At 54.7% G+C, this 9,166-nt stretch overlaps 1 long non-coding RNA gene across 1 annotated transcript; it reads left to right on the forward strand.

Annotated features, from left to right (window-relative positions):
• Window positions 1-4,771: 4,771 nt before the first annotated feature.
• LOC115499950 lies at window positions 4,772-9,166 on the forward strand. Its single transcript, XR_003964325.1, has 3 exons — window positions 4,772-5,056; window positions 5,818-6,070; window positions 7,518-9,166. It is a non-coding gene; the product is annotated as an uncharacterized LOC115499950 (long non-coding RNA).

Genomic DNA, 9,166 nt, shown 5'->3' on the forward strand with positions numbered 1-9,166 from the left:
CAGAGTCGACCGTGGCCGAGTTGTTCTCATTCCCACCCTCAGATTCCTGGGGGGCTGGTCACAGCGCTGAGCACATCGGGGTCAGCCTAGCTAGAGAAGCACGCGTTTCAGGACTTGGGAGAAAGGCTGGCCCGGCGGTGGCTGATGGGACAAGGGCGTCCCTCTGCGCGGCGGGGCCCTTGGTACAGCCTGCCGCTTGCAGTTCGGGACGGGGAGTCCGGGAAATCGCCCCCAAATCGTACACCTGTGGACTTTGGCTGCTGAGAATTTATTTGCTTAATATTCTGGCCATCAGCTTGTCCCTTCTGTGTATCGTTAAGCACGAGTTATTGGACGGAGTAGGATATTTACAGTTATGCCCCAGTGATGATTTCTGAGCATTTGTTTGCTCAAAGAAGCTTGTGCATTTTTAGCAACTGTTTATCTTAATCTGAGGTCTGAGAGAAAAGAAGTGTGTGAGACCAGAAGAGCAAACATTACCAAGGAAGGAAAATGGGGAAGGACAAGTAGACCGCAGACTGATGTGATGTGTAAAACTGATAAAAATTGAGACGGACAGTTGAAAACCAGAAAAACAGAGGTGAAAAGCAAACGAAACAAAGTGCGAACGAGCAAGAAACGATGGAAAGCTTGGAGGGCAGAGCAGAGAAAATTCGCGTTGTACCACGAGCGCCGGGCGGGCACGATCAGAGGGTCCTGGCGATCGCGGCCGCGGCGGGCTGGCGGGGTGACGGCTGAGGGGGCCGAGCGGGGAGAGGCGGTAATCCGGAATCGCAGCCTGGATGTTCCGGCCTGCTCAAAGCCTCAGGAGCTTATCTACTGGCCTCCCGGGACACCCACCTACTCCGAGGCTCGGGGACCGCACGTCGGCGAGCGACCCCAGGTGCGCCAGACCCGCCGTGCGTTATCATCCACGACCTGGACAGCGAGGAGGAGCGACCTGGGGCTCCTCTCCCGCTCCTGCCCCCGGCTGCCTCGCAAGCAGCCTCCCTCCCTTTGGGTGGTTCTCAAAATGTTGTAACGCGTCCCGCAGAGTAAGACCCAGTGTGCTGCCTGAGCGCGAGCTGTGGGCGCAGACTTCCAGGCTCTGGCGGAGATGACCCCTGAAACGACGGTTTTCTAGTTTCACTGGGGAGGGGGGGCTCGTGACCTGTGCTAATTCACAAAACCAGTTTGCCACGATTCTAGCCAGTCGCAGGGAGCTTCGTATGCCGGCCTCTGGACGCAGCTGAATAGGACTCCCTTTCTAAAGACCGTCCGTGGTACCGTAACATTGATCCTGGGGAGCATGTGACTTCACGTGAGTGATTAAATGCTTTAGGGATGACTCAGAAAATCTTAAACTGGGCGGAAAAGCAAAGGAGACAGTTGCCAAAAATAAGGCCGGGAGCCCCGAGGGTGTGGGTTTCTCTCCTGCAACCTGCGGGGACACAGGTTCGTGCCCCACTCTGAGGTCTCCGGGCTTCTCCACAGAAAAGCCCACCCTGCCCTCTCTTCTTGAACAGGTAGCGTGGAGAGCTCGGGGTGCAGTGAGGGCCGAGCGGGGCCCCGGGAAGTTGGACAGTGCAGGGCAGAGCTCTCCAGCTCCCCTTCTCCTCCGTGCCTAACACACACGGCGGGCAGCCTCAGGTTCGGGGGCGCCCCAGGCACAGTCAGAGCACTGCCAGAGCTCTCCTCCAGCGCCTTCCTGCCATACCCGGGGTAAAACCCCAAGCTGCTTACCCGGCTGGTGGTGACCAGCCCCTCGGACGGCCGCGTCCGAACCCCCCGAGCCTGCGAGTACGTGACCCGACGTGGCAAAGGTTGTGGAAGGAGGCCCCTCAGCTGACCCACGAGAAGGAAGGGCTTCCTGGGCTTTCCAGGCGGGCCCAACGTAATCCCGAGGGTCCTTGAAAGGAGAGGAGAGCATCAGACAGACGGCAGCATGGGAAGACCTGGCCCGGCGGCCCCAGAGTTTGAAGCAGGAGGGCCACCAGCCAAGAAATGCAGGCAGGCACCTGGACCTCGGTGTCAGACTTTGGACCTGCAGAGCCGTGGGGTAACACCTCTGTGCGTTTTGAAGCCACCGAGTCTGAGGTCACTTGTCATAGCGGCTGTGGGAGCCCAGTGCCATGGCTCACAGGGTCCGTCCCTCCGACCTTGGCTTGCTTCCCTCCCATCCTGTCTCAGCATGTCTGGGCAGAGGACTGTCTCACTCTTCCCGGCAGGCCACACCCATTCCGACCTCAGGGCCTTTGCACTAGCTGCTCCTTCCACAAGCAGCCACAGCCACAGGCAAGCGCGTCTCCAGAGAGGTCTTCCCCGCCGACCTCAGCACTCCCGTTCTGACTTGCAGTGATTTGCACAAAAGCCATCAAGCCCCGACACACTCACCCCGACGTCCCATGACATGTGCGTGCACAGCCTCGAATGTGCTCACTCCTGGTCGTTCCTATTTCTATCTTATTCCCACAGTCGCTGCTTTTTCTTCTTTGCATCGTTATTTCCCTTTGTGTTTCTTGTGGTGGTTTGGCATCCACACCTAGCAACATTTCATGGGCTCCCTAAACCTGGCCCTGGTGAGGACACACCCTTGCTCATTGTAGCTCGCGGATGTCGAGGCTGGCTTCCCGTCGGGCTGAGAACGGAAAGCCCAGCAGGCGCCTCCTGGAGACCCCCACCCCCGGTCTCACCTGCCCAGGGGCCCCAGCGGGGCCGTTAAAGCAAAGCACATCAGTGTAGAAACACAGTGTTTTCACCTTCCAGATGGTTCCCCGGGAACATGGTAACAGCCATATTTGAGATTCACGCCTTGCAATTACATTTTTTTAAAAAGCCACAAAATTGGGGCGCCTGGGTGGCGCAATCGGTTAAGCGTCCGACTTCAGCCAGGTCACGATCTCGCGGTCCGTGAGTTCGAGCCCCGTGTCGGGCTCTGGGCTGATGGCTCGGAGCCTGGAGCCTGCTTCCGATTCTGTGTCTCCCTCTCTCTCTGCCCCTCCCCCGTTCATGCTCTGTCTCTCTCTGTCCCAAAAATAAATAAACATTGGAAAAAAAAAAAAATTTAAAAAGCCACAAATACTTTGACGTCACACATGCGGCCGGGGAAACAGCAGCTGTCCCCTCGCCCTGTAGGCCCAGGCCTGGGTGGGGGTGCCCAGCTCCCACTCCTGAAACAAGAGGATGGCCTTCCCCATGAGACCCTCCCAAGTATTTGACCCCAATGTCTTGAGTCAAAGGCAGAATCAATCTAAGGAAAAAACAAGATAAAATCCACGGTGAAAGCCGGAGACATTGGTAGCAGTGACGGGTGCTTTACAGAATCCAGTTTGGTTATAAATGTAAGTGGAGCTTCTGAAACACGAGCGAGAAATTGGCCAGGACTTTCGCGAATAAGGAGACGTGACCCCTAGCTCCGGCCGGGTCTCCCGGCTTCCCCCCGAGGAAGGCACGAAGCAGGCCACCGTGTCTCAGGACTCCTGGGAAGGGGTCCACGGCGGACTGAGTTCAGCGGGGCGAGCGTGCAAAGCGCTCCCGGCCACACCGCGTGCACGGCCTCTCTGGGGCCCACGGGCTCCGCGCCTCTTGTGGACTTAGGCCAAGTCTGCGTGGGGACTCTGACACGGCTTCCCAGCCTGAGTCCATCTGATGGGCCACCGGCGAGTGCCGACTGTGGCCCAGGGCATCCGCCCCAGCTCCCGCTTGCCGCGCTGAGGGGTCCTCCTGCTCCGGGGGCACTACCATCTCCCGAAGGCCTCCCGACACACCAGCCTTTCCTGTCATTGTGCATCTGGGCCTGCGTTCCTGCTCGCCGTGCCCGGCTCTGTGCCGTGTCGCGAGCGAGCGCTGGTCAGGCCCTCACCTTGACGGATGTCCTCTCAGTCTAGGCTCTGCCTGCACAGGGATTCGGGAGAGGACGCTGCTCAGAAATTCTGACGCAGAAATCGTCTGCACGTCTCAGAGAGACACGGGGGAGCGGGCTGAGTCGAGGAAGGAGAGCCCCAGCGACGAGCCCACAGGTTAAGTTGAACGTCTGGCTTCTGTTTCACAGACTCCGTGCCAAGCGTCACGAATGCCCTTGCTTTGAGGGTCATCCGTGAAAAGTACCAGGATGAGAACTGTCTGGTGTCATTCACTCTCCTGACTGCACTGTCCTTATCCATCTCCCCAGAGTGCCTCAGAACTTTAAAGACCAGCTGTGTTCAGGGGGGCGCCTGGGTGGCTCCGTCGGTGACGCGTCTGACTTCGGCTCAGGTCAGGATCTCACAGTTCGTGAGTTCGAGCCCCGCGTCGGGCTCTGGGCTGACGGCTCACAGCCTGGAGCCTGCTTCCGATTCTGTGTCTCCCTCTCTCTCTCTGCCCCTCCCCTGCTCATGCTCTGTCTCTCTCTCAAAAATAAATAAAAACATTAGAAAAATTTTTAAAGAGCAGCTATGTTCAGAGTGCCAGAAAGCTGTCTCGAGCTTTGCTGTGGTATAGTTTTTTCCACATTAATGAGACACTGTGCCCAGCCACCGCCTCTGACCGTGCTTCCTGTATCCGAACTCATGGCCAGTAAAGCATCCGCGTTCAGGTGTTGGTTAGGAGGAGGGGATTTCCCTAGACCACCAAGCCAGGGTTTTGCCCACTTCCCTCCTGCGGGCCTGCCTCGGGAATTCCTGGACAGTCTGCGGGCCACCGACCGGTGACTTGTAGTAACTCCGAGGCCGGGGGCCGGAGGAGCCCGCCCCAGCTGACCACATCCTGCCCTGGCCCAGGGCATTCTGGGAGCTCTGCTGTTGGGCCCCGGCAACTGGTCCAGCCTGGGAGGGGAGTCTCCTTCCCTCTGCCCCAAGGGGGAGCGCGGACCGGGGCCAGGGGGTGCCTGCATCTTCCTGGGGGCCACCCAGGGTCCTGTCACCAGAACCGCACAGGTCACCAGAACCCACCTGTCCCCTTCACTCGGCCTGTTCCTCCTTAGAATGCTTTTACCCATAACGCACCTCAGGGCCAACGCTTTTACCTAATTAGGACAGCTGAGCCCTGGCCTGTCACATTCCTGCCAAGGAGAGGACGATGGCGGGCCCGGGAGCAAACGGTAAGGCTGGCGTGGGCCGCTTCCGTAGAGTTCCTCCCTTCCAACAGGAAGGAAGTAGAGGTCCGGGGCAGAGCTGGTGGGTCGGTGGCTGTGACACGGGAGCGTGTACATGTCCCTTCTGGCTTCTTCTGTTTCCTGAGTGGAAGAACAAAGCAGGGGGTGACGGAAAGGGCGCGGGCATCGACGTGTGGAGGGGAGCTGGGGAAAGGTTGTCTCCGAGCAAGGTGAACAGGGGGCTGGGGGCTGGGGCCTCTCAGGGCCACAGGGGTGTAAAGCCGGCCGATCAGCAGGAGCTCTGGAGTTCTCCCCGCCCGCCTTTGGCCGCTCGGCCAGTGGTGCCGTCAGCACAGGGTCTGGCTGAACCGCTCCCGGGACCGCACAGAGAGGGTGGAGTTTGGGAGGGCTGGAGCGAGGGGGGCGGGGGGCTGACTGTGGGAACGGACTCCTTCCTCCCTGGGGAGAGGCCAGGACACTCGGGAGACAGACGCAGCAGCCCCAAGGGACATCCTGATGCAGGACCGGCAGGAGCCGGCAGCGTGAGCAGGAGAGTGAGGGGAGCCATCCAAGCACAGGGACATGAAGCCCTGGAGGGTGGAAGGCTCGAGATCCAAAGGGCGTGGGACGACTCGTTCCTCCTCCAGCAGATTGGGACGCAGGCTCGGGTGACCCAGACCCGGTTCGGCAGCCCCCAGCCCCGCTGCCCAGGACTGGATCCTGCAGGGTCCCGAGGCTCCAAGTCTGCGTTTCTCCCGACCTCCCAGTGGTGCTTAGCTCTGTCCCCGCTCTGGGAGAAGGTCTCGAGAGCAGGATCTGCCACCAGGCTCACCTCTGCCTGACCGCTTACACCAGCCAGCGGAACACGCCTCGTGGCGCTCTGGATGTCGACAGATAATATACCTGTTTATAGAGAGCAGCCGACCGGAAGCACAAGTCACCATGTCTGTGACCCTCCCGGTGAGCGGCCACAGTATTGTCCACGCCTGCCGGGCCGCCTGCCGACCCTGTGGCTCAGAGGTGAATGTTCTGGACAACCCCCCCAGGGCTGCCCCCGGCCCTCTGCCTGCCTTCTCCATTGAGGCTGCAACAGGGAGCCCCTCCCAAGAGCAGAAAGCATGGCCACCACGTGAGCTCACATGCCCACTGGGTTGGGACACCCGCCTGCTTCAAAGGCTGCAAAGGCCCAGACCTTCTGGGACAGCTGGAAACTCCTTGGCGTGACCACTGGCAGGTCTGACCCTTCCTGCCACTTTGCCAGCTGGACCCCTCGCCCCCGCCCTCACACCCACAGACCTCAAGCCATTTCTACCTGTGTGTGATGCCCAGAGGGCACATGCTGTCTGGGCTTGGAGCCCACCCCGCCACCCTCCCCCACTGTGCCCTGGGTGAGAGCCGCCCGAGAGGGTGTCGTCCTCACTCTATCGGTTATTGGCTCTTTGAGGACAGACGTTTGGTCCTGTTCTGGCCTGCCGCCACAATGGTAGCTGGTGGAGCGAATAAAACATAAACAAATGCCAGGTGAGAGGGAGGGGGAGCATTTCGTGTCCAAGCCCTGTTTTCTGGATCTTTCCAAGGCCCTGGAGTTTACTCTCTACCTGACACAGTGCAGGGAAAAGCGGGACTGGTGACATCACTGGGTCTTTATCAAAGCCCAAGGAGGCAGAGCATGAGCTTGTGAGTGAAGCTAATCTTCAGCTGGAAGGATGCTGGAGGGCAGCTGCTGTCCTGGAAAATCAGGCGAGTGTGGTATAAACGCCACACGAGTGTTGGAAAATTCTAGGCTAACACAGAAAATTCTTTGCTTCACTGTAATCCAAATCAAGTAAGATTCAGAGGGGGAAGAAAGTAAGGGAGTTTTCATCTTAAATTGTCTTTCAACACAGTTTACAGGAAATGGGGTGAAAATACAAGAGACAAAGTGGTAACTCCAGAAAGCTTTAAACATCATCATCAGACCCTCCGGGCATCAGAAATGACGGCTAAGCAAGGAGCTCAGGGGGTGCCAGGTGGCCCCCAAACTCTGCCTGCAGAGAACCGTGTTGTCTGGACCTGGGGACTCTGCTCCACACATGTGCACACACAGGCTTCACACACATGCACACACACTCACAGACACAGCACAGCCACACACAGACACACATCCACTCATCCAGACACATACACACTTATGTACACATAGAGACACAGACACAAGCACACTCACACGCACACACACATGCACACTCATGCAAACACGCAGGCACACACAGACACACACAATGACCGCACTGGGAATGACCGAGTGGGAATAGCCAAACAGGAAACCGGTGGAAGAAGGCAGGGCCTCTCCCTGAGCCTCCCGCACAGCCGCCATCCCGAGACTTTCCCTCTCAGGCCTCCTGGGATTTGCCTCCCTGGGTTGGATTTCTCGGGTTCAGGGCCTAGGCTTATCTCTTCCTTCACTTACTCCCTCGTTTTGCTGCAGGTGTTTTCGCAGGTAGCTCCCCAAGACAGTTTGAATTCTTGCTGCGTCTGAGAAGAACATCTCTGTGACTCCCTCGGATGTGGTGGTCAGTTTGGCTGGGTATAGAATTCCAGGCTCCATTCCAGAAACTGTTTTCTGGAGTGGCTGCACCAGTTACATTCCCACCAGAGTGACTCAGTTTCTCTGCACCTTTGCCTTCACCAGCTTTCGTTCTCCAAGGTCATCTTACAAACATTTTTGGTCCATGTATACGTTTTTGTTTTTGGATATCCAATCGCTGCTGCCTCATGTGTTGAAAAGACAATTCCTCCTTCACTGAATTGCTTTTGCAAATATCTGTCACATATCAATTAACCATTCCATGCGGGGCTATTTCTGGGTTCTCTGTTCTATTGATTCACATGTCTTTCCTTCTGCCAACACCATGGTCTCAATTAATGTAATTATATAATAAGTCTTGAAATCTGGTACAGTGACTCCTCCCATTTTATTCTTTGTTTCCAGAGTTGTGTTAGCAATCCTACTTCCTTTGCTTTTCCATATAAACAGAATAATTTTGAATATTTAGAATAACTTAGAATAATTTTGTTTATTTCTGCAAAAAAAAAATTTACTGGGGTTTTGTTAGGAATTGTGTTAAACCTGTATATCACTTTTGGAGAATAGACTCCTTTATTATGTTGAGTTTTCTAATCCATGAACATGGTATGTCTCTCCATTTATTGAGATCTTTGATTTCTCTCTTCAGTGCTTTGTAGTCTTCAGCTTGTGCCTGTTTTGTCACATTTGCACCCAAGAATTTCATTTTTTTAGTGATTTTGAGTTGCACTGTATTTTTAATTTCAGTTTCCATCTGTTCGTCGATAGGATAGAGAAAAACAATTGATTTTTGTAAGTTGATCTTGTATCTTGTAGCCTAGTTTATTAGCTCTAGGAATTTTTATTTGTGTATTTTCATAGATTCCTTAGGATTTTTAGGAGGACCGCCACCATCATGCTATCTGCAAATGAAGGCACTTTTGTTTCTTCCTTTCTGGTCTATATACATTTTATTTCCTTTATTTTCCTTATCTAGGACTTCCAGGACAATGTTGAATACAAGTGGTGAAAGAGGGCATTTTGTCTTGTTCCTGATCTTAGAGGAAAACATTCAGCCTTGCATCAAGTATGATGCCAGCCATAGAATTTCTATAGATGCCAGATGCTCTTTTATCAAGTTGAGGATTTACTCTACTCCTAGTTTTTTTGAGGATTTTATCATAAATAGATGTTAATTTTGCCAAATATGTTTTCTCCATCAATTGATATGATTATATGGTTTTTCTTCTTTAGGCTGTTCATATTACAGATTGTATTGCTTGATTTTTGAATGTGAAACCAACATTCCATTCCTGTAATAACCTCAATTTGGTCATGGTAATTGTAACCTCCATGTCATGCTGAATTCTACTTGCTACTATTTTATTAGGAATGTCTGTGTCTATACTTATGAGGAATATTGGTCTGTGGTTTTCTTCTTCCATGCCATCTTTGTCTGGTTTTGGGATAGGATAATTCTTGCTTTGAAAATGATTTGGAGGGGCGCCTGGGTGGCTCAGTCGGTTAGGCGTCCGACTTCAGCTCAGGTCACAATCTCTCGGTCCGTGAGT

This window comes from Lynx canadensis, chromosome D4 (genome assembly GCF_007474595.2).
Source record: "Lynx canadensis isolate LIC74 chromosome D4, mLynCan4.pri.v2, whole genome shotgun sequence".
Classification (NCBI taxonomy): Eukaryota; Metazoa; Chordata; class Mammalia; order Carnivora; family Felidae; genus Lynx; species Lynx canadensis.